Source organism: Trachypithecus francoisi, unplaced genomic scaffold, assembly GCF_009764315.1.
Source record: "Trachypithecus francoisi isolate TF-2019V2 unplaced genomic scaffold, Tfra_2.0 Lachesis_group7, whole genome shotgun sequence".
Lineage (NCBI taxonomy): Eukaryota > Metazoa > Chordata > Mammalia > Primates > Cercopithecidae > Trachypithecus > Trachypithecus francoisi.
The window spans coordinates 70,630,744-70,658,293 of NW_022681472.1; positions in this window are offsets into that span (position 1 = coordinate 70,630,744).

Consider the following 27,550-nt stretch of genomic DNA (forward strand, 5'->3'; position numbering starts at 1 on the left):
GTATGATTAAGAGATATTATTGTTTCCACCTGTATAGTAAAAAAGTAATGAATCAGGTACCATAGGTTAATCAACTCAAGCTTTGCTTAAAGGAGTTAAAAATATTCTAGACACCATTCAATTCCATTTTGCCCACTTTCTCAGATGGTCTATATGTGAATATATTCATTTCATTTTGAAATCATTTCATGACTTTTATATATCAAATTTCAACGGCTGGATTTTCAGAGAGCCCCACACCGTAGTACCATGCTGGCATGGTTGGTTCAGGCCCAAATGGGGTGCTGGAGAGAGAGAAGCCATAGAGAAATGTTGCCTCCTAGGTGTTTCAATTAGGTAACATTGAAATATCCAATATTTCGGGAAAGATGCCGTGTGAGCAAGGCTGGGTGTATGTTAGGACTTCCCTTCAGATCCATGCATTCTTTTCTACCATGTCTAGTGTACGCTAGGTTCTTCTATAATTATAAATGTATGTTTCCCATCACCACAAAGACTCCTCATTGCTTGAAGGAAATGCAGCTTCAAAGAGCTTAAATTGTGAGGGACTGGCCTCCTTCTGAGAGCTGCTATGGCTTGGGGGCAATTCCTCCTTTAACTCATCCACAGTAATACCGCTGGCCCGCTTGGCTGGCTGCATGTTACCCTGTCTAGATCTGCCTGGGGCTTTGGTGGTTTCAGCTTTTGAAAAGAACAACTTTGAATTTTTGATCATGTAAATCTCAATATTGTCTTTTCAAGAATATTCTGTGCAGCATGCTCCCCTTCTGTCTTAAAAGGTGGAAAGGGTTCCAGTCTTCTGTGATTCTAACCCTCACACACAAAGGATTTTTGAAGAAAACTGGTACTTTGATTGTAGGGTAAACTTCACATGGAGACTGAGTTTCAGTGTTAAGTGGCTGAGAGTCAACAGTAAAGTGACATGCAAAAGAAGAAAGGATACTGAAATAAAAGTTAAAAATGTGACAATCTAAAAAAACATAGAACGTGCTTTATGACAGAGCAGTTTGGGAGAAAACTATGCTCTATTTTTAACCATCTCTTTTTTTAAACTCTAACAATTACATTTTTTGAAATTGTCTCCAGGACAGCAGCTTCTAAGAATGGAGTTATGTTAGTCAAGAATTAGAACAGCCACCACAACCTATGTCAGACTCTGTGCTGAGCTCTTTTCAAGGTAGTCTCATGGAATCCCTTCAATTAACCTATGATATTACTAGTATTCTCCCATTTTACCTATGAGGAATATGAGGTACTTAAAGACTGAGAAACTTGTCTCAGGTCACACAGCTGAAATGCTATAAACTAAGTTTGGAAAGCAAACCATGGGATTTTTTAACTTGTGCCTGTAATGTTTATGCTATGCTCTCACGAATATTTCTTGTTTGGGGATAATCTTTTAAGTGGCTTTGAAGATACAGAACACAAAAACCTGCATTTGTCTCTACTAATCCTTATTGGTGTCTAACCTAAAAAATAACCACATAAGCATGCCCTCACAGCAATGTATCAGTAGAACTCATTTATAATCCTAAAAAAAAGAATCATTCTTAAAAGAAGAGGATAAAAATAGGGTAGGCACCATGTAATGAGTATTTACCATGTTAGGTAGTGGGCTAGGTGCTTTACAGAAATGTCCTCATTTAATCTTCTCACGACTCTATCAGGCCAGAATTATTATTCCCATTTCCAGTACGTGGTGATTTGGGCTTAAAGAATTGTGTAACTTGCCAGGTGAGGTGTCTCATGCTTTTAATTCCAAAATGTTGGGAGGCCAAGGTGGAGGAGGATCGCTTGAGCTTAGGAGTTTGAGACTAGTCTGGGCAACAGGGTGAGACCCAATTTCTACAAAAGATACAAAAAGTAGCCAGGCATGGTGGCACAAACCTACAGCCCCAGATACCTGGGAGGCTAAGGTGGGAGGATCATGCGAGCCCCAGAAGGTCAAGGCTGCTGTGAGTGGTGATCATGCCACTGTGCTCCAGCATGGGTGACAGAGCAAGACCCTGTCACACATGCAAAAGGAAAGAAAAGACAAGAAAAGAAAAGAGGGAGGGAGGAAGGGAGGGAGGAAGGGAGGGAGGAAGGAAAGAAGGAAGGGAGGAAGGAAGGGAGAAAGGAGGAAGGAAGGAAGGAAGGAAGGAAGGAAGGAGGGAGGGAGGGAAGGAGGAAAGGAGGGAGGGAGGGAACGAAGGAAGGAAGGGAGGAAGGAAGGAAGGAAGGAAGGAAGGAAGGAAGGAAAGAAGGAGGGAGGGAAGGAAGGAAGGGAGGAAGGGAGGAAGGGAAAAAAGTGATAAGCGGTGGACAAGAAATAGAATTGAAGCATGTCTGATTCCAAATTTCATTCTCTCAAATATAGTACTAAATTGCCTTTACACAAAGACATAAACATAAACAGATCCATTTATCATTCATAGACATTGTATCAGATATTCTACTAGGAAGTTTTCATACATTATCTCTTAATCTTACATGTTAAGGGACATGTTAATCTTATGTGTCACTCTTAGCAGTTTTCAATGTATCAGTTTTTCAGACAAAAGAGTATTCCTCAATTATCCTATTTTTTTTCACATGACGTTTGGAGGAGATAAAAGATAAGTTCCAGAGAACATAGAAAAACTTCAGTGAAGATCTAACTGGTGCCAGTTTCCCCTTATCCATTACATAACACCGATAAAGCAGGAGAGAATTCTGAAATGCCACATCCATTTATACTATGCAAGAAAAAAAAAAGTTTCACAACCTCCTTTGATAATTCCAGTTTTCACACACCAACCCTCAGTGTCAGAAGGTCATGCTGAAACTTTAATGTAGGTGAAGTACAATTCTCTTTGTACATCTCTTATAACCACAGCAATTTTTCCCCAAAGTTTCCCAAGTTTTCCCCAATTATTGAAGAAGCTACTTTTCCTCAAGAGTAGTTGTAATAATAATGAATTTTTTATTATCCTTCTACTGTTTAAAATACAGTTTTTCACAGCACAGCTGAAAGACAGTACTACCTCTTCTGCTTCAGTAAGACACTTGGTTCTGAACTGGTTTTAGTATAAATGACTTTTATGATCTTATACTATGGCATTGGTTAAGGGTGAGAAAATTTTATGTACCTCAACACTGAATCTGCAATGTACAGATAAGTAGACTTGTTTCTTTATAGCATCAAATGTTTTTTAGATACTGATTCTGATATGTTCTTATTCATGACTCTGCTCATCAAATGCAAATGCAAGAAGAAATGCAAAAAAAATCAAGTTATTTTTCTAACTCTGTGTAGCCTAAGAAAGATGAAAGCCACATTGTGATTTACAGGAAGGGCATCTCTCAATGTTTCAGAGATATTTATCATTTATCAAGCGTTACAACCCACCAGTGACTATGGTGACCTGTGCTCTAAAAAGGCAAAGAATAAAATGGTAGAAATGAAGACAGACAGAATCAATCAAGAAGTCAAATAAAATCTGGGAAATCAAACACAGCCCTGATACGACAGCTGCCCCTAGATCAAATGCAAGGGTTAAAGAACCCAAGCTCCCACATGTGGGTGTGTGCTTTGAACCAGCCATCAATGTCAAAGACAGTATCCTGAGTCATTTTATCTCAGTGATTCATAAGCAGGCCTGGGCCATCCCAGTGAGACTTTGATTGCTCGATGTGGAAAATGAGATAATGAACCTCAAAGCAGCCTGAGATCTCGCTTTGGCTTTACTCTAACCCTGGCTTAGATTCTGGCTTGTCTATGATAACTTGCCTATCCAGAAATGCTGAGGCCAGGACTGCCAAGCACTGCCAAACTCACCCTGGATATTGAGTGGTTTGACCACCATCTGCAGGCTTAAATAGACTTCTCACCCTGCCCATGCCTGGGGCCAATTTTTGTCCGAGGCAGGTTGAATTTAAGAATCATCACTAACATTGTCAGCCTTAGCATCAAGTCTGTCTTCCTGCCAGTTTAGCCTTGACCTTGAGATAAAGGCTTTTCCTTTGTTTCTGAGTTTCACTTTCTACATTGTCACCCAAGTCAGTTGATTAGGTCTCTGTATTTTCTATACCTGAGTCTCAACTTGTGTAACCTTTCCAATCCCCCAAGATCTGTAAAACTAAGAATTCCTTTAAATTTTGTGATACTAGAGTTATGCTCTTAAATACCATTAGGCACTATGGGCCTGCACCTGTCTGACCAGTATGCTATATACTCAGTCACTTCTGGATGCCTCTGTCAACCTCCTGATAGTACTTGCCTTATTGGCCTCATTGCACAGGTGTCTGTGAGTAATAGCACATGTTCTGGATATACTTTATCTGTGCTTATAGCGCCACCATTTTCAAGCAGGTGACATGGGCAAGTTAGTTTCCTTTCATTGACTCAGTATCTTTGCCTAAAAATGAAGGTGAAAATCAATGTGACCATCTCATAAAGCTGTTGTGATAATATATGCAAAGTACATATATTATGCAATATGTACTCAGTAAATGTTACTTATTTCACTTTAGAAACCATACTATAAATGAATCTAAAATTTTATTTTTGTTTAAGTATTCCATAATGTCAGATGTTGTTGGGTTGTTATTTTTCTTTCAAATGCCATGTACTTTCTACCTAATTTTACTTCCTTCTAGGCTTTACATTTCTGAATTTAGGTCAGGTTCCAAGTCCCTCCTCTTCTGTGCCTGTCTCATTCTTCTGTAATTAATGTGGTCTTGTTAAGCAAGACCTTGAGAGCTGAAGAGATTAGGCCTAGAATAGAGGAAAGAGAATTTCCTAGGGTTGACAAAACTGGATTTACTCTATACCTATAGGATTCTGAAATAGAGAAATTATGACAACAATGAGCTAAAGGCAGGTTTTGCCAAAGTCGCCTGAAAATAGTTTCTCTTCTGTTATTCAGCTCAATGTGCTCCTAGCTACTATCAGCAGAAGGGCAGAAGGGAATGGAATCATATACCATTTCTCCATATTTTCCAAGAAAACTTTTATCTCCAGACATACTTCCTTCCCTCAAGTTCAGCCAAAAATAGCAGATAAAATGACTGGATCATGATTCTTAACAGCCCATCAGAGAAAAGTTATTGCATTACTTCTTAGGCATTGGTTTTCAAAGCAGTAAGACACTAAATCTGGTAGACTCTATGGAACAGGAAATGATATTTTCTTAATGCTGTTTTTGCTTCAAAAATAGTTGCCATTCTTATTTGCTGACATAGGAATAAATGTGTAGAAACAAAGTCAAGAAAACTTATGTGCAATTTCCATTAATAGGCTCTCCATAGCAGGGAAGAAAGGACCAAAGCCAAGAACAGCCATCAATAAATTTTTCAGTGATGCTGAATCAGGAATTGGTAATATGAGAGGTTTACTTAGCTTAATTTTTAATTGAGGATTATGATATTGTGGTTCATTTGGAGAAAGCTTAAAGATTTCTTTTTTATTAATCTTAATTTATATTTTTCCCCATCTTACATTCTCTGCTTATTTTCTTTAATATCCAAATATTCTTTCCTCCAATTCAAAACTCAATGATTGATTGGAGCTGGATTCATCTGTCTGATATAGCGAAGGCTGTTTCTTCTAAACAGAAAAGAAAAATAGGGATAAATATACATATTTACTACTTACACTGTATTGAAATTACAAAACCGTTATAGATGCCTTTAGAATATATTTCCCCATCTTTATTAAACTCCAGTAAGTGGTAGGCAAACTGTCCAGGGAATTGGTGGACAGAAGAGCATTATCCTAATTCGATTCATGAGCACAGGATGTGTAATAACAGTGACAGAACAAAAAGAAACTGCAGCTACAAGGAGATTTTTAAAAATCCAGGTGCTCAACAGGGCAACTATAGTTAACAATAATTTATTTCATATTTAAAAACAACTAAAAGGATAGGATTGAAGTGTTAACACAAAGAAACGATAAATGCTTGAGATGACTACTCTAGTTACCCTGATTTTACCATTATACGTCGTATCTTGTATCAAAACATCACTTCACTTGCACTCGATAAATTCATATAACTATTACATATTCATAATAATTAAAAATAAAAAGGAGAGTAAATGATAATAATGCTTAAATATGTCTTATAGAAGATAACTAGTTTTTTTTTTTTTTTTTTCTGGAAAAGGCAAAAGTTGAAGGAATGTTTTCCTTCAAGTCAGACTGATCCCAGCATTTACTATTCCCAAACTATTAACTATTAAGCATATACTGCCACTGTGACATTGACCTCCTTAATGAAACTTGTCAAGGTCTAATTGTGAAAGGTAGTTTTGAAAAAGTGTTTGATAATCAATAATCTTTTCTATCCAATGTCCACACTTAAGTCCAGTTTGTAAATCCATTTGGTTTATACAGTGTTCATTTTTTCCATTGTCATGTCGAATCCTGTCAAGGACACTGTCTTTGAATCAACCATTTTTATCCTATCATCATTACATATTTGAAGTGTAAGTCAGCTGGATACTGAGAAGATAGATACGTCATGGGCAGTTCAATTGTGAGGACACAGAAAGCTTAAACACCAAGCTCAAAGCCTTTGGTTAAGAATAACCATTCTATTCCTTATAGCTACACCCAGGTTGTTTTGTCTACTTCTTTTACTTCCCTGTGCAACATGCCTAAACCACACCAACTCAGATTATAAGTATTTTTCAGTTAAATGCCTGGCAGCTGCATAAGAAGGGATGGCGTGAGAAAATTATGAAGTAGGTCAACTTCATCTTTGATCCCACCCAGTCTTTTTCTCAGCCCCATTGTCCATGGTCCATTTCAAGTTCTATTTCCTTCCTTCCTACCCCAAGGACTGATGCTTAATGCTTGAGATACTTAAATAGCCTCGCCTTTGCTCTCCTTCCACCTCATATCTCATACGTAAGACTTTACTCTTAGGAGCATACTCTGTTATTCACCTTATCCTCAACTCATTCCAACACCAATGTCTTTCTGAACTCTTTTTCATGTTGGCTGTACTCTTAGCCAAGGTGTTTCTAAAGTGGAAAATTTCACCACCAGAAGCTTCAGTCTAATATATTTGCAGCCGCTATCCCCAAAGAAAGGAGATACTCTCTACAGAAGAGTCTATAAATCAAATAACCCAATGTCTATAACATGCCTATCTCTGATCCAAACCTACTGGTCAGGGTATTGGAGAACTCCAGTTGGTCAGCCCTAGGTGCCATTCCCCACCAGGGAATGGGTAACCTGTAGTGTTAGAGTCACCTGAAGTACACAGAATAAGTGTTATAATAAAAACAGACTTCCATTTCTAAAGTAAGAACTAAATGTTACCATAAAGAACAAAAACTTAGTACTATTTTGCATATTCTTAATTATTTTTCTTACTTTTTGGGACCTTTTTTTTCTCTTACTTCAAAGCATTGTATATTGAACATGAATTTTTAATCAAGGATAGGTCATTTTTAATAAAAGAGAACAAGTAAGTGTTTTAATGTACCATATGTCTTCCCTTCCATTTGGGTTATGGGCTTTTTTTTAGAGAGATAATGTCAGATTGTGCCTTTATCTTATTCTATTGATAAATAATTCTATTTTATTCATGAAAACTTAAATTTCTCATTTCATGTATACGACCACATAGTTTAAAATATTTGGAAGGCCAAACTGATCATTTCTGCTTAATGTTTGTAAATATTAAATTAAGGCAACTGAAGTTGTTGACATTTCACTGTTTTGTTTTACATAAATGGCAGTTTCTTATGGTTCAGCCTTTATATATTTACCATATACTTAGATATATAGGTATATGTTTTATATGCTCCATATATAATATTCATTAAATTCTTACAGTTTTTTGTGGAAGGAATAGATTAATCAGGTTTAAGTGACCGTTGGTTTAATGATGAGTCACTTGTTAATCAATTCAATTATTTCAATAGAAAAACTTGCTCAATAAGAACTGTTGTTATTTGACCATCGCAGATGATCAAAATAGGATTTAGCGCCAGGGGCTTCTTTCTCTCTCTCCCCTAACAGCAAGATGAGAGCAATCATTTAATAATTTAATTTATCACTCAGCATTTTATTACAATAATAAAAACTAAACAACTCTACATTATGCTCGATTGTATCAAACAAAGCAAGTAATTTTCTGAAATTTTAGACAGCTGTTTTCTGTAACTTCTGTAACATATCTATTTATTCTCATCAAAGGTAGGCTTTTTTAGTTCAACTTGGCAGAAACAAATTTTCCCATCCCCAGTGCTCTCAGTTATGAGTTTTGTGCCGGATGTGAATGTTGTAATTGACGAGTGGCATATGCATCCACATTGCATGATATTGAGATTTAAAAAGAGACAAAACAATAATACATTTTAAATAACACATTATTTCATTACATTTCCTTCAATAATGTTAGTAAATTCAAGCCCTTTACTGTTCCTCAACAGCATTTGAAGCTGCCTGAATATTCCACACATTTCTCAGGAGACAGTTTCACATATTTCTTGAGTGACATGCTATGTACATTAAAGGCTAGAGGCATGTTAATATATAAAGGTATGTATAAATCTTCAATTATGGAACAATAGATTACTTAATAAGCCATAACATTTTCTGAGCTCATATAGACTTCTGTTTGACGTAGGGGAGAGAAATAATTGTTTTAATAAACTGTTAGGCAATAATGCTAGTTGTGTAGCTAATAGTAAAGTTCAAAATTTCAAAAAGAAATAGCATTTGTATTTTGACCACATCATATGTCACATAGCATTCACAAATATCTTTTAAAATATGAGTTGTTTCAAACTATAAATAGTGAAATTATATATTTTAAAAAATGAGATGTTTTATTATATCAAACCATGGTTTTGTTTTTATGTATAAACTGAGGTTTTTACATAAAAATTCAACAAATATATCGATATCTTGTATCTTGGTAAATATTCATGACTTACATTTGCCTCTTTCTGAAACTTTAACCATTCTCTGTTGCAGTTCTTGCTCTGTGTCTTACCCAGAATATGTAAGTCAATGAGTGTTGCTATGAAAGAAAAGAAAAAAGAAATGCTTTTCACTTTTCAAAGATTGTCAACACACACAAATGAGATATATTCTGGAGTTTTTAGAGAAAAGGTCATGTAGTCAATTCATGCTTTGGCGGATGACCATGTTGTTCCTGCCAAACAAAACAATTTATTTGAGTGGAAATGCATCAACATGGCTAAAGAAAAGTACTTCTACTAGACATGGTGCTATTTATTGTTGCTTTATAAGTACTCACATTACTCTTAATTAGGTGCCAGGCATTGTTCTAACCATCTTACATATAAGAAGTCAATTAATACTCATGATCATCCTACGAAGCAGGTCTTGTTTTTTATCTCCATTTTATAAAGGGAGAAGTAAGGCACTGAAAGAGTAATTAACTAGACCACAACGACACTGGTGGCAAATCTGTTGATGTACTTCGTCAAATCTGTCAAGACATTTTCTCATTCAAACCTAATAGATCTTCATGTTAATCTCTGCTTTCTATTGTCTTTGTCCTGACCCTGAACTTTAGTCCTAACAGCTAGATTTTAGGTTTGTGTCCTTGTGTATGAATCCGTAGCATGCTGGTTGCTCTTGGCTCTTTCCACCAGATTCATCCAAAAAACTGGATATCTACTGCTGAACTCTAGACTCAGCTGAAAACCAGGTGCATGGAGAACTGGTTTGGTTATTTCAGCCCATCACTTGGACTTTTAAGCACCATCTATTTTTGAGGGCTTCCTGTTTCCTCCTATCAGTCACTTCCTGTTAGACTCCTATCTTAGCAACTTACTTAAATTCCCATCTTATTTATGTTATTTTTAATTACTAAAAACTATAATTAGAATTATGTAATAATGTAATCATAATGCATTTAAAATATTTTACAACATTTGACTAAGATTAGTTTTAAATAAATGAAATGTTATAAATTAGAAGTCTCTGAATACCATTTCCTAATTTATCTTCCTTCCCTACTGAAAATAAACTACTAAGCTGAAATAGATGCACGACATTCCCATGTATATTTTTTTCTAAATATGTTGTATCCACAAGAAAACTCTTGTACTTATTTTGAGGTTGTTTTAACTGTAAATAAATAGCATTACGTTGAACGTATCATTTGACAACTTGCTTTATTTACTAAACATTATTTTTATTTAACTGTTGATGATTCAATTCCAGCTCATTCTTGTAAACTGATGTGTAGCACTTATCAGCCAATTATACCATCATTTACTTATCGATTATAATATTGGTAGGCATCTTGACTATTTCCAAGTGTCTCTACTAAGAGCCACATTCTAATTAAAAGCTTATACCTACTTGTGCACCTGTAAGATTTTTCATCTAGCCTATTGTCTTCAAATTTTTGCCTTTGTGACCCCTAAGAATTTTTAATCCCTTTGAATCTCTTACACATTTTCCAAGACTATACTCTAGACTTTATTTGGATTTCACATATTTTTCCATTAATGTCCTATTTTGGTGTCAGGTCTCCACATTGTCTTTAGTTGTCATGTCTCCTCTGACTTTTTCTGGTCTGTGACATTTTCTCAGTCTTTTTGTTTCATCACCTTCATGGTATTGAGAAATACTGGCTAGATATACTTGTAAAATGCTGTGATTTGTCTAATGTTTTTCTTATGATTTGTTTGGGTGTATGGGTTTTGGGAAAGAATAACACAAAGATGGGATAAAAAAGCCCTTCTCATCATAGCAAATCAAGAGGTGCATGGTATCTATGACATCACTGGTAATGTTAACCTTTCTCGCTTGCTTAGGATAGTGTTTACAAGTTTCTCCACTGAATAATTGTTAATCTTCCCTTGTCATACTTACTATTTTGAAGCAAGTACTGAGTACCTCTCACCTTCTATGGGGCAGAGGGAATTTTGTTCCCCCTACTAGATGGGGGAGTATTTATATAGATTAGATGGAAATCATCTTACATGATTTAAAATTGATATCTGATATTGTTCATCTTTCGTTTAAATAGCTACAAAAGTTGCAGTTTGCAGCATTTCAAAATATTGGCATCCTTAAATAAAACTGCTACATTATGTTTTAAAAGGTGTCCAATAGAATCCAAATACCATAGCCATGTGATACTCACTATGATCCATTTTAAAAATCCACATTAAAGAGTTCTTTTTAAGCAAAAATTTTACATTATTATTAATTCTCTTTGAACTCAGATTCCTATTTTAATTTCCTTAGAAACAAGTTTAATCTAATTCTTAAAGTTTTTTATTGGTGCACTTTTAAGTTTAAAGGTACTTTTAATTTTAAAAGTATTTCTTGTGATTGTAGGTTCTAATTTGTTTTAAATAATGTTATTCTGGATTTACTTTTCATTGCAGCTGATTTAGTAGACAATTGATCACAGCAATGTAAGCATAAATTCAAAAGTAATTATTTTAAAAAATAAAATTTGCCATAAGCTGTAATGATACTGAGGTTAAACACACATACAAACACACACACACACACACACACACACTCTTTGTCCAAAAGTTTTAATTTGGTTGTTCTTGTGTAATGTTCAATAAAGTAAAATAAAAATGGTTTTAGTATTTCTGTAATTTGCACCTCAGATGGAGTATTGAATGTGGAAATGTCCAGAAAATAAGATATTTATTTTTAAAAACCATATTTATAAGAATTATATAAACATAAAAATTTATTTTGTCTCTATAGCAAAAACAAAGTACTGGAAAATTTGCTAGCATGTTCTAGAAAGAAGTAGAAATATATGATCAAAGGTAATCTTCAAAAAATAATTATAATATTTCAAATTTTTATAACTATAAACTATATCTCCTAAAACTAGCTTTAACTGAAATTTAAATTCGAAGAAGTAAAAGAAAATATATTTTTATAATACTATTTTTGTCAGTTGCAAAAAAAGTGGTATCTTCACAAGTTGCTTGTGAAAGTGCTTAATATTTGATAGCAAAATATAGTGATTAATGCTAAATCATTACTGTATTTAGCAAAATAAATAACATATAAAGAAATAGCTTTATAATTAATGATAATTTCTAGGAATTAAATATTAATTAATGTTTTACAATAAAAGTACTTTTTTTTTTTTTTCTTTGAGACGGAGTCTCGCTCTGTCGCCCACGTTGGAGTGCAGTGGCCGGATCTCAGCTCACTGCAAGCTCCGCCTGCCAGGTTCACGCCATATTCCTGCCTTAGCCTCCCGAGTAGCTGGGACTACAGGCGCCCGCCACCTCGCCTGGCTAGTTTTTTGTATTTTTTAGTAGAGACGAGGTTTCACCATGTTAGCCAGGATGGTCTCGATCTCCTGACCTCGTGATTCGCCCGTCTCGGCCTCCCAAAGTGCTGGGAATAATAAAAGTACTTTATAATATATGCACTAAGATACCTTTTCATGGCAAGGAAAATAATTTAAAGTAATTTGATAGGAATAACTGAGAACTGTTTCATGTGTATTGTTAGTTACTGAAAACTAAAGGCTCAAAACAGTGTCGGATCGGGAATATTCAAGAAAACACAAATGGCTAAGGAGTCAAATAATCTGAAAAAATTTGTTGTCTTTGATCAGTAAAAAAATTACCAAATAAACAGGCAAAAACATTTTGAACTTTGAATGAAGCAGTTAAATAAAAACTGAATTTAATTTCATTTTAAGAATTTGCTTTCTTTATGATGTCTTTTCTCAGTCTTTTTGTTTGATCTTCTAAACTTTAGTTTAGTTTGTTTGATCAAACTAAACTATAAGTTTGATCTTCTAAACTTCTAATAAGCTGAAGACTGTGATATCTTTATTTAAGAGCTTGGATATATAAGGATAAACATTCATTTATGCAATAATCCCATAAAAATGTAATTGTCATTGTGATAATTGTTATGAAAATATTGTGCCTTGAGAGTGGTTAATGAATAATAAACACAGAAGGCCATGTCAAGTAAAACCTTAGATCAACCCCCAATTCCAAGCAAAATTTCAACCTAGTGTGGACTTTAAATAATTCAAGATTTTTTTAGAATTAAACGCCCACGAGACACATTCATTTTTGATGTATGCCATCCCTTAAAGTATGTGGTCTTCTATTAAATAATATAATTAATGTGATAAAAATGAATCTAAAAGTAGAATTGTTTTTGTTCAATTAGGAAATTTGTTTATTTATTTATTGCTATATCACATTGTTTTAGAAAGGATTTAAAGAGTATCAATTCAGATTAATCTAGCATTTTGTTATAATTAAGGCAAAATATTCGAGATTTTTGCATGTAGATGTTCCTGATTTTCTAAATTAATCCAGTCTTTCAGATTTTACTTATGTATTGTTCCACATAACCATTGCCTTAAATAAAAATTAAGGTTTAAATCTAAATTAAGAGCAAAAGAGATATGGCTATATTTGAAATTAGCTATCTTCTCAATAAGATTTCCTAAAAATTAGACGTGTCTCTACTGGTGAGAATTTTAAGTAGTTGAAACATAGAAAAAAACGTGTATTTTCTGGCATAAAAAAATGGAATCATTTTCATGAATTTTGCCCTCAAAAAGATTTGAGTTTTTGTAGCAGTCAGTCATAATTTCTTAGACAAGGTCTATTCTGGAATAGAATAGAATACGATGCACCACACAGTTCTATAATTCTGGCTCATATCTACATACACACATTGTAAGAAAATAATTTCACCTGGGTAACCATGATATTGTAAAATATGCTAGTTTGCATTAAGTTAAAGACATTCTTTGCCTCTGGTGTGGTTATTGAATATAAGCTAATTTGGAAGAAGGATGGAGAAAAGATAAATTAGGAGATTAATTTGGAGAAATGTCTCAGTTACTTTTCAATTCTCTGAATGTGACTGAATTTTCAGACTATTTTATATTGTTCTTTGGCTGGTTTAAGTCAGACCAAATTTTTGCCAAGTTTTTTGTAAGGGACACTTTGAGTCTCTGAGACTACTAACAACCACATTGTTAGGATTAGATATTTCCTAGAACTCCTTTGAAAATCCTTCTAAAGAGAGAACATGAAGAAAGCCAGGGATTTCTAGGTAATGTCATCTTGGAAACATCCTTATGAAGTTACATGGTGGATACACAGGCATATTGTTGTAGATCTTTTCACCCCAGGGAGAAAAAGGCATTCCTGAGTGTTTGTTGAAATTTCTCACACACTTTGCCATTTTATGCATTCATTTGTAATAGCACAATGGTTTTTAGGGCATTTAAGGTTATCTTAAAATATTAAAACATTTAGGAAGCCATTTTGGGGGGGGGATACGTTGTAATATGTAAAATATATCTAAAGTTGAAATTATCTTAGTGCCAAGCTGTGGTTAATTACAGATTTTGAGAAGATGAATGGGATAGATCCTCTGACTATAATATTAGCCCCATTTATTTTGTTGAGCTTATATGTGATTTAAGTATGAATTATGGCTAAATGTCATGCATTCTCTATCCTTCATGACTGGGGTCTCTTGGACAATCTTACAACATTTAAGGGAGAAAAACATAGAAGCATCCTACATCAAATAACCTAAGTATCAGCTGAAGTCACTTTAGTATCTTAGCTTTATGTAAAATTCATTTGAAACTCTTATTTCATACCTAGTAGGAAAATGAAATGATGTCCCAAGACTTCTTTGAAATCCTGGGGACTAATGTGACCCAGTGCTTCTATTTCCTGTACCTGTGGTATTTCCTGTACCCCTCTATCTCAGGCTTATCTCAACCCTTTGTACTGAAATGTTTCAATCAGTTCTGCATTCACATAAGGGATTTCTGGTAGGTGCATGCACATGTCCCAGTTGTTATAACAAGTTAAAGTGTTACATGTTGCATCTCTGTTAAATGGGTTTCTGCCATTCCTTCTGGGAAGTCACTGGTCTCTCTCTCTCTCTCTCTCTCTCTCACTCACTCTCCAGAGCCCATTGTTGCCATATTCACTGGGTTCCTCTCTTTCATTCTCTAACATTTAATCTGTTTATATTCAATCTGTTTACCTTCACCCTTACATTTAGTTTCTCTTTTTATGTAGAACACTTTGGCTATTCCCACTCACATAACCTAGTACAAAAATTTACTAAAACAAAAGAAAAGATAGTTTCTTGCTTATCCATAGAGGAAAAAGTTTTCTTAGACCTAATAGATATTTTCTATGATTATGACCTATGATTAATTAGAAAAGCATTTTAGCTCTTAATCTTGAATATATTATGTAATTTAAATGAAGTATAGTTCAAAGAGGCTAACACCTAAGAATTTAGAACAAAAAGCTTTAGAAACATGCATGAGAGCTAAAACCTGATATAACCTTTTGACCCATTTTCAACACCTGAATATAAAGTAGACTGTGATTTATCAAACCTCTGCTTGACACATCCAATTATTTCAGTTTCATTCTTAAGTATCACTCATAACATGAACTTAAACTCTTCGATTAATCATAACTTTATCATCATTTACTGTCTTAGACTCAAACTGACCCATTAAGCCCAGGTAGCAGTTTCAGTTGAGGGCCCTCAAAAAATGGAAAAAATGTATTGGTTATTTTGAGATTTCCATCAATTGCCTGTAGTTATTTTCAAACCAGTGAAGATACTGTATTTTTCATTTCTTCCTAGACACACATTTTTGGCATAAAATAGCTAAGGAAACCTTGTTTCTTAACTCCTTCCCACTTACATGCCAGATTCCTTGATCCAAAACTCATAAAAAGACCCTGAGGTTTTCTTAAAGACATAGAGTGTGAGTTGTGACAGTGGTGGTGAGAAATTGTATTAGTTTCTTAACTCAGAATCTCAGAAAAAAAGGCGGGTTTGACAGGTATTTATACTAACCAATTATTTCACTTTTGTCCACTTTTTCCATTTTCAATTTATATGCTTGCCCCAAGTGTAAAATGTATGTTATTTTTGGCTGCCAAAGTTCTTCTCCTATCCCTTTGCACTAATTTCTCTGCTTGCTCCACTTTTAGAGTCTAATGTTGAACTAACATCAACTACAAGGGCAACAAGGCAACCTCTGAACTTTAGCTGTCAGCAGAAGTTGAAAAGAGCAGTAATGGGAGCAAGATGTGGCATGGGGATGCTGTGCTTGAGGACAGAGTCTCACGAGGGATGACTGCCCTCTTCTCTCTGCAGAATGACACCCACTCTCCAATTCTTTCCACTTTTCACTGGAGAAGGAAAAACTTTAATACTCTGATGAAAAATTTGTCTTGTTACTTTGGAATTTTCCAAAGATGGAGATGCCCTTTTATTCCTAGCCTGATCATTAATTGTGTTGACCTCACAGAGCAAAATCTAATATTCAGGGTTGAATACTGTAAGATCCCAGAGTCATAAGGAGCAGCACCAATGTTATCCTTTGAAATCTTGGCACCTAGAAAAAAGAATATGCCACAATCTTGCCACATACTGTGCACTGTTTATTTTAGCAATGATCCAAGCCATGCCTACCTTTGGGAGAGAGGAAACTATGTGCCCTTAAATCTCACATGGAACATTAAAAAGCAAATAAGTCTTCTCTTATTGTCCCGAATGTACTAAGAAGAAAAAGAAAACAAGCAGGGGATGCATATTTTAATAATCTGCAAAGTAAGTTTCATTTTTTTCAGCATTTGACTTTGTCCTGCCCCAGTGATAGCTTGGTTCAAACAGTTTTGTGAGGTAGCCATAGTTTTACATAAAATGCATTGCTAATTAGATCAAAACACTTTACATGGCCTTTTAAAAAAATATTTTATTGTATTAAGTTCTGGGAACATGGCCTTTGTAAATGAACTCATACAGAACCTTCCACTGGAGGAGGGTATTGTCAGAGAGAAAGAAACATAGAGAAGGGTTTATTAAACTTTCACACACTAACCTCAGGCTAGAACCCATGTTGTGATGTCATAGAACTCACTTCATTTCATATGAGATGATTTTTCTTACGTTTACTACCATTGTGTTCTCAGAAACTTAGACTTTGATTTCCCCCTATCATGAATTTCTTACCACATTAAACGCTTGAATTTTAATTCAATTAGTGGATACAACCTTCTCTAAGAAAAGGGGATCATTGAGAAAAGTGGTCGAAAGAACAGGCTAATCAGGAAAAGGATATTAAATATTCATTTTACATCATTGAAAGTAATTGTTTCTTTATGGATATTATAAAAGTTTATCCATAGTATTTTAGAAACCCAGTTTGTAAGGAGGCCTGAAGTGAATTTACCACTAGCTTTTACCATGGAGATTGCATATGGCCAATTTTTCCTTTGACAAATCAGAGCTGAAATCACTGTCCTTGAACGCTGCTAGGACTAGACACCCTGTATGGTCTTACAACACTTCAAGGAGAAAAATAGAAGCCATCACTCTCTAAATACCAATTTGAAGGACATAATCAAACTGACATCAGGAAACAGGGTCCTGGAGGAATCCGGAAAGCAAAAATATGGTGCTCAAATCAGTGTCAGACCCAAACTAACATAGCTTTGATTAAACACTATTCATTGAGAACTTACTGTGCAACAAATATTTTCTCTTGGAAAACAAAATGGGCTTATGAAGTTTTCTGCACTGAAGAAGACAAAACATTTTGTAGGTCAATTAAGATATATACATAACTATAATAAAAGTACATATTCTTAAGTCCCTAGCATTTACCGAAGATATGTTAGTCTTCTGAGGAGAAAAAGATAATTTCAATCTAGCGTGGGAAGGGCAAGTTTAAAGAAAAAGTGACACTTGAGCTGAGCTTTTAAAGTAGTCGAGATTTCAACAGATGCATATAGTGTGGATAAGGAGGTGGAAATGTCATGGAGTAACCAGAATTACAATATTGCAGAGTTTGGAAACCACTAAAAGAAATGTTGTATCATGAAAAATACCACAATATTGTTGGAAATTTGGTGCATTTATAGGCAAGGAATGACTAAGATGATAATGGTTGCTCTATTATCCTTGAAAACTTACTTATTAGTACTATTATTTGCTGTGATTTGAATGTATTAAAATATCAATCTCAGAAGTACTGCATAACACCCACCTGTATGCTCTTCTGATTTGAAGCATATTGGGTAATGATCTCAGACCCATTCAGATTGTCAGCTTGTTGGTATTCTGCTGTGAAACAATGGCAGAGTGACTGTGATGTCACTGTTTTTGATTTGTGGCATATCCATGATATTTTTCTCCTAACTTATATGATTGATGCTATTGTCTGTGATTACAAGTTTTTGCTCGGTCTGTTCACCATGCAGGAAGAGACTAATCCTCTGTGGTCCAATAATTTTCTTCCACATTTTGGCACTACCGCTAACACGTGCATTGAGGTCCCCCATGACCCTCAGGTTGTCAGATGGTAGAGCAGCTGCGATGAGTTTATGCACATCTCTGCAGAATTTCCCCCTCACTGGAATGTACGACAGTCAGGATGTTTGCATTGATAAAAGAAATAAATGCTTATTGGATGAGTCCACACACTGACTAGTCAAGTTGAGACAAGTAAGCACTTGAGCACCCAATGCCTAAAAATCCTTTCCCCCAAAGTCTCATTTCCTCTCATCATGTGACTGTAATCACTAGGGAGAAGTATTCAAAATATTTTGTTTCCAGTATGATTTCTCAACAGGAGTTCCTCCATGTTTTTGCAATTAACAGAAAGACCAACAGAGAGCCATATTTTCATGATCAGCTTCCCAGTATCTGAAATGACCCCACCCTAACTTCACTGCCATTTTGGAGTGCTTTACTATCAGTTCCAAAGGGGAAAATTAACTGATTTACACTTCACAAATTCACTTATAATTGCAAATTGCAACTTATGAGAATGCTATAGCAATTTAGTAACAAACCAGACTGAATACTTCTGCAGACCACATTGGGTCGAGAAATGAGGCAAGTTTTTGCTCTCTAGGGAAAATCTTCAAAATCTCTGGTCCATGTTATGTCCATAAGATAGGCACGGAGTCTCAAGAGGAACAGTATTGTGTTCATTAAGGTGTTTATTTTATTTCTGTCTCTTGGACTGAGAAACAGGACAAAAAGCATATGTTAGGGAAATGGAAGACATTTTATAGCTTACAATATTAGGATTAAAAAGTATAATATTTATTGTAAAAAAGACTCCAATTACCATTTTACTGAGTAGAATCTTTGCAAGACGTATGCAAACTAGAAACGGAATTTCATCTTTAACTCATTATATTTCCATAAGAAGCCACATGGTCGGACTTTAAAACACAGTTCCATCCTTTAGTACAGTATGTGCCCTTTATTTTTTGTTTTTCATTTTTTTAATCATAACAGCAACTTCATTCTATGTAAGTCCTGATTTTAAATGCCATGTTTTAATAAATGAAAAATATAATTCTAATTGAGACAAACGGGAAAAATTGGAATATAAATCAATTTTTCAAAGAAAAGAAATACGCTTTTGATTTCAAACCTTCCTCTGAAATGAATTTTCTTAATTTTCTCATTGAGATGCTTTCTTACGGTATCATGTGTAAAAGGAGATGATTTGGGAAGTAAAAAGCAAAGTCCGAACCTGCTAATGGCTGCTAATCTCTCAATATTTTACTATATGGTCCCTTCCTATAAAGTAAATTTACTGAGGACAAGAGAACAGAATGCCAACAGAAGCTATAAACAAATTAAAGCTTCTTTTTTTAAAAAAAAGTACAGGAACTGGTCTTTCCTTGCTTTCCTGAGCAGAGAAGGAAGTTTTTCAGATCTTCAATGTTCTTAGTGAAGCCAGGGTTTTCAAGGAACTCACCTGTGCAAAAGATATCTGCCTACAACCTCTGTGGAAGTCTTTTGCTCACTAGACTTGCTTGTAGAACAACCCATTGGTCCACAGGCAGCTGTGCTCAATGAGCTCCTCTTTTTTGCATACGATACTGACTAGATTATAAAATCTGTAGCCCAATTGTTGGCAAATTGCTTTTGTAAAGGGCGAAATATTAAATATTTTGACTTTGCGGGCCATATAGCTTCTGTCACAACTGTTCAACTCTGTGAAGGCAGCCACAGATACTGTGTAAATGAAGAAGTGTGCCTGTGTTCCAATAAAACTTTATTTACAAAAACAAATGGTGGGCCATATTTGAAGGCATAGTTTACCAACCCCTAGTTTAGTCCAAGAAAACCATGTTCTGCCCATGCATCCAAGTATACAAATATACACATACTCAGGGAAAACACATGTATTCAAACTCATGCAGATGTGAGCTGAGCTAGCCAACACAGAAATTCTTTTGCTATCTAAAATTGGTTTCCTCGCCAAGCTGGTCAAACTGCAATGTTTAGATTCAGGCAGTTTTTGAACCATGTGGTTCTTTCTGGGCATTAAGATAGAAAGAAATGAAATAGGCTGTGTGACTGTGGTCAGAAAGAAAAAGGAGGTTTTCTTTCCCCTGTGCCCAAGAGAATTGGCACCATTATTTGTTTCTCTCTTAAAATGTCAATATGATTTAGAAATGCATGTTTAATCAGGAAATTAAGTTATCTTAGAAAGGAATTGCTAATGGATATACTGTCAGAATCCTTACTGCCATTATGAAATGGGATAGAACTGCTCCATTCAGCATTTTTTATACCCTCATTAGTCTCATCTACTAAGTCTTACAAATTTTTTTTATTTTTATTTTTCTCCTCATTGCTAATTCTTTAAAAGGAGTTAATACCCTGGCCAGATGTTCCTTTCTTATGTTATTTCTTTTGGGTAAAAAGGATTCAAAGGATAACAGTTTTCAGCTCTTTTTTTTGCCCTTAAATTTCAAAAATAAAAGATGGTATGGGTTTAATGATCATCAACAAATCAGAGGCATTTTCTGGTTCCACTAGGGGAAGAGACCCACAGAAGAGGCAATGTGTGGCAGGCAGGAAGTACTCGAAAGCTGTGCTGGAAACCACTTTCCTGCAATTGCAAAGGCCAGGTTAGGGGAATCTCCTGAGTCTTAGTGTTGATTTGTAACTGTCGCTTGGTCCTTTGGAATTCCACAGGAATCTCTCCACTAGAGAGCTTTCAGATAGGCACTTACTCAACTCAGTTACGCTTTGGCTACATTTTCTAGAATCTAAATGGAAAATGATTCGTAGCTCAATTAACCCAGTGGTTGTCAAACCTGGTTGAGCATCAATGTCTTGCAAATGTCTTTATTTAAAAATTAAGATTTTCAGACTGTAAAGGGATTCTGATTAAGAAATTCAGGACAAGCCACCGAAATCTTTTTACAAACCTGGCCCATTTCTAAATCTGCTGCCTCCCATCCATGGGGCCATCATTTGGAAAACACTGATTTAGTTTGCCCTCTCATAGAGATGAGGAAGTGTATTTTGAGAAGTTAGGTGAATTACCTAAGTTCGCACAGCCAGGAAATGTCAAAGCTGGGCTCTGGATCAGTAAATATTGACAGGACTACAGCTACTTCTTACTGTCGGGGCCCACAACAAACTCTGTTCATGAGGAATAACATACGTTTACCTGCACTTAGCAGCCTTCTCAGCACAGCACTCAAAGTAGCCAGTACTGTTGAAGTGAGGCGTCACATAAGCTGAAACTTATTTGTTATTCCACGATAGAGCACTAGAGTTGTCCAGCTGATTTTGACCAGCTGCCAGGTCCAGTATGGCTAAATACATTTTTTGAAACAGATGATCTGGTATTTATATTTCTATCTGGTAAAAAGGAAAACAATGAAAATTGTATTGATGTTTTTAAATTGTCTTGATTATGAGTCACGGCCCTCTGAGAGTGGATTTCAATAGTTATGAAGCCTTAATGACTGGAAGAAGAGGCAATAGGGGCTATTTTAAAGTTAACAATGTGTTTGTTCAGAGTTGTTCTATGGGGTGAAAGGAGGAATTTCTCTGTGGGAACAGAGCAGTTTTGAGGAGATCATTTCTGAGAATATTCAAGTTGGTGCACACATAGATTAAGAACATCTCATGGTCTTTACTAGACTTTGGCAATACTAGACTTTGGGTGATACAATTCAAATCCTTTAGGCTAAGTTGTAAATAGTAATATAGAACCATGTCCTAAAGAAAATCAGTGAGTGTCTTTTTAGAGACTTTTAACAGCCAGTTAGTCTCCACAGAAGGCATTAACAAAGTATCTGTAATCTGCATGAAATCATATATCATAATCATATATTCCAAAGAGTTTGGGATAGGTTGAATTTCAAGATCATGAAATGCGCCTTGTGAAATACAACAGCTTTTAAAAAGAATTGAATATTCGAATGAAAAAGCCCTCATGATCTACCCAAGCCTCACAGCTGTTACTGATGACAATCTGTCCTCAGGGCCACGGTTCTGCCATCAGTGAAAAATTATCTTTAAGACACCCTCCAATATTTCCTCCATTTTAAGGCAACCTGATTCTTCACATTAAAAGTATATAAATAAGTACAACTACCCTCAAAAACCCATAAGTAAATAAACCAAATGCCTTTACATCATGAATGTGCCCTAGACTGTATGTTCATTAAGATTAGGAACTGTCATGTTCACCATTTTCTTCAGCAGTAACCCACATCCTTGGTATATAGTAGGAGCTCAAACATTTGATGAATGAATAAATATTTGTTGATTCAATAATTGGATCCCTTATAACTGAATTTTTAAAAAAAATACAGTTATGACTCTTTTTGCCAACAGCTTCTGCTTTTCTTTCCACATGTCTTCTTTAGTTTCCTAATATATTTTTTGCTAATAATGACTTATTTAAACATGCAGTGCCCAGTGAATGATTGCAGCCATTCCATTGGGCACTCATTATAAAGCATATTTGTCCTTTGGATAAAAGTAATCCCTTCAGATTACTGTTGGTCTCTTGCATATTTATTCATCTTAATAGGAAGGGAGTCCATGAGGGTGATAAGTAGTATGCTTAGGGAACTCTGGTCATTTCTAAACACTGAGCTTGATTTATCATTGACTACTAATACCTACCTGGCCTCAGCAGTCTCCTTGAAGAGCCTGACTTAACAACTGTCTGCCTCTGTCTTATAGCAACTGACTTGTATTTATGAGACACTGATTTTGACCAGCTGCCAGGTCCAGTATGGCTAAAGTCATTTTATCATTTGTTAGGGAGCCACAGGACTCTGGACCATATATTTGGCAGGTTTATTGGATTAAGGTTTAGGACAATATACCAGAGCAAATAAATGAGCACTTCATCCAATAGTCAGGGAAAATGCACACACACACTCACAGTCTAAGAGTTGTAGAAACATGCAGACATTGGGAGTTTAAAAGATGAAGACACCTTGGCCTAGAAATAGTGCCTGCACCTGATATATGAAATGTAGGAAAAGCATAAGCTTCATATTATAATAATTCTTCTAGAGCAAATTATTTTAGACTGTGAGAACAATTATATAAACATGTCTCTATTCCATTCATTTTTCTCCTTGCTATTTCCTTCCCACTTCTTTCTTTCCTTCCTTTCTTTTCCTTTCTTCTGAAAAATAAAACATATCTGTGTTTATTTTCCTAAACATAAGTACTCATTAAAGTGTGTTGGTGTCTGCGATTTCTTTAATGGTGAATGCACTGTAAAATGCTTTGCTTTAATTGTGTGTCCATCATTTGAAGACAAGTGTAGTATGTAGTGTCACATGTGAAAATGGTCCAGCCTCTATCTATGACATTCATGGCAGGTCCGTAGTTTATACCTTACCAATAGCTTGTCTAAATGTTCAGATAGATTAAAGGGTTATGACTTTATCATACAATTCAACCCACCTAAATTCCCTGAAATATGTTAACCAGTCAGTACTAAAACTTTCCCATATCATTAACATAATAGGGTTAATGTGGGAAGAGGTATGGATCTTGGCTGCAGGGCTCTTGATAGGATGCAAAAATGGGGTAACAGATCAAGCATTTATGGTCCCATTCATTTACCTGAAGTCCTGTTGTCAACAGAGTCCAGGTGCCAATGCCTATTTCCTCATTGTTATTCCATGAGTCAACATACATTTCCCATCACTTCATAAATCTTAAAGAGAGAGTGGGAATGTTTTGAAGTTCAAATGCCTCTTTTCCTTGGTCTGCGGCCTTATGGACAATAAATACATAAAATCATCTATTCACTTGTCAAGCATTTACTAAGTGCTTGTTGTGTTCCAAGAACTGTCCTAGGCCCTTGAGTGATATCAGAAAGTAAAATAGACAAATACACCTACTCTGTGGGACTTGCACATTTTTACAAATCAGTATGGCCAGGGATATAAGACATCACTGACACTGCATTTCCAAGTTAATAGATGCTGTTATTTCATGGTTCTGTTTTTACACAATGACGAGTAGAGGTGATTAATGAAGGATAAAGTCTTCAAAATTATGACTGAAAATATCTTTTCAACTACTCATGGGTTTAATACTTAAACCCATGCTCATCTTGGGAAATCCCATTTTGAGGTATCAATCTGTTTTCATTTTTCAGGGTCCCTTAGTCTGATGTAAATAACTCTGGGAGGAATAGGTTCTTCAGATCACAATCAGATAATTCTCATTAATGCTGAGAGGTAAGCAGGCTGAAAGCAAGAAGAACTGGGAGTACAAAGGAGGAAGGGCTTCCAGGAGAAGAAAAAACAGGCAGTCACTGCAACCTCAGGAAGGGATCCAGAGGCCAGTTTGCATTCTTCTGAAGTTTCATCTAGAGTCAGACTAGATTTGCAATACTCGTTTTCAACTAGTACTTCAATACTATTGACAATGAAGATTTCTGTTAAAAAGCATGTTCTGGGCAGGCAATGAACGTCTCCTTGTACATCTCCATCCAAGCTCTTGGGTGACTAGATGCATTGTCAATGAGCAACAGTAATATTTTGAAAGGGATTTTTTTTTTTCTGGCAGTGGTATCAACAGTGGACTTAAAATATTCAGTAAACCATGGTGTAAACAGATGTGGTGTCATCCAGGCTTTTTGTTTTGTTTATAGAGCACAGGCAGAGTAGACTTAACATAATTTTTAAGGGAACTAAGAATTTCAGAATGGTAAATGAACCCTCGCTTCCACTTAAATTCACCAGGTGCATTGGCCCTTAACAAAAGCGTCAGCCTGTCCTTTGAAGCTTTGAAGCCAAGCATTAAGTTCTCCTGCATAGGTTGGAAAATCCTAGATGTCATCTTCTTCCTATATGAGGCTGTTTCATCTGCATCCAATCTCTATTGTTTAGTGTAGCCACCCTCATCAATGACCTTAGTTAGATCTTCCAGGTAACTTGCTACAGCTTCTCCATCAGAATTTGCTGCTTCACCTTGCATAATTATGTTATGGAGATGGCTCCCTTTCTTAATTAACCAACCACTACTAGCTTAAAACTTTTCTTCTGCAGTTTCCTCACCTCTCTCAGCCTTCACAGAATTGAAGAATTATGGCCTGGCTCTGGATTAGGTTTTGGCTTAAGGGAATGTAGCCAGTTTGATCTTCTATCCAGACCACTAAAACTTTCTCCCTAACAACAATAAGGCTGTTTCACTTTCTTATCACTTGTGGATTCACTGGAGTAGCACGTTTAATTTTCCACAAGAAGTTTATTTTTGCATTCACAACCTGGCTAATGGTTGGTGCAAGAGGCCTAGCATTCAGCCTGTCTTAGCTTTCAACATGCCGTCTTCATTAAGCTTAATAATTTTTAGTCTTTGGTTTAAAGTGAGAGACATGTGACTCTTCCTTTCACTTGAACACTCAGAGGTTATTTGGCCTAATTGCAGTATGTTTGTGTCTCAGAGAATAGAGAAGCCTGAGAAGAAGGAGAGAGATGGAGGAATGGCTGGTCATTGGAGCAGTCAGAACACAGGCGATATTTATTGATTAAGTTCACCATCTTATATTGGGTGTGGTTGTGGCACCCCAAAACAATTGCCATAGTAACATCAAAGGTCACTGATTATAAATCACCATAACAGATATACTAGTGGTGAAAAGGTTAAAATATTATGAGCATTACCAAAATGTGACACAGAGTCATAAAGTGAGCGCATGCTGTTGGAAAAATGGTGCCGTTAGACTTGTTTGACATAGGGTTGTTACAAATCTTCAATTAGGAAAAAACTCAATATCTGCAAAATGCAATAAAGATATGCACAGTAAAATGAAGTAGTCAATGTTATTTTTGCTATGAGTTTAAGGAATAAACTCATTATAGAAAGTAGATAATGAACTAACTTGGTCCCATTGGGCAACACATTAACAATCATGTCTCACAGCGAATCATTTTTGTAGGTTGTTAATCTTATTCATTTTATGTTTTTTTTTTTTTTTTTTGTCTTGTTTTAGAGCCTTTATCAGGATTTGGTTAAGGAAACAAAGCCTCTATAAAGGCCAGAAATGGCCTTTGATGTTACTATTGCATTTGTTTTGGGGTGTCACAAACACACCAATATAAGATGGTGAACTTAATGAATGGCCTTCTGTTTTGTGCTGTGATAACAGAACACCACAAGCAAAGTTCTCCTTTTTAAGATTCACAGATTGCCCATGGGGAACCCCAGACTAGAAGTTTTCATTGTTTAGTCCATCTGGATAATTTATAATAAACAGAAATGTATTGGCTCACAGCTCTGGAGGCTGGAAAGTTTAAGAATGAGGACCAGCATCCTTTGAAGGCCATCTTGCTGTGTCATTCCATCATGGAAGTGCAAAAAGAAGGGAGAGAGAGAGAATCCTCTCCACTTCACAATAATGAATCCGCTCTATTCCACAATAGCAGCATTAATTTATTATGTAGTTTATTCTGAGGCAGAGTTCTCATAACCCTATCACCTCTTAAAGGTTCTACCTCTTAGTACCATTACAATGGAAATTAAACTTTAACATGAGTTTGCTAGGGGACACACATTTAAACTATAGTTAGAGGTGTTAGAGAACAGAGAAATGTTCACTAACCACTTTACCAGAAGCACTGTTTGAAGCTGGCAGAGAAATCCACGAAACCATACAATGAATGGGACCTGTATGAAGAGGAAAATAGCAAGAATTATGGAAACTGCAATCTCTGGAGTAGCAGTTGTTGCTATATAACCACAGCCTTCTGGGGTCTTACCTCATGACATCAACTGAGGCACTATGTGTCAGCAGAATCATCAGCCAGGAAAATGAGCTACATGAAGACAGTGAGGACAAGCTGGGACCTCTAAAAACCCCCTTCTATTTGCTCATCACCAGGTCTGATCCCACAACCTTCTGAGAGTAATGGCTTCTGCTTCACTCCCATCTTCCAAACTTCTCAGAAGATCCTTTTAGCCAACTGTATGTCAAAACCTTATAGAGAAGGTGATTGTGGTATAATCCTACCACCAATTATCTAGTTAAAACATAGTAGCTTTAATTGCAGGAGGAGGGTGGGACAAGTGTTTCTTTTTTCTTCATTTTATAATACTTACATTTTTTCTCTGCTCCCAGCACTGTTTGAAAAATAGTATGTAAATCACTGCTGAGTCTACCTTTTAAGAATGTAAATCATTTTTCCTTAGCTTTAAAATAATTTAAGTGTAAACTAAGTTTAAATATACATTAAAAATAGATAATTATGTGCAAACTAGACTTTC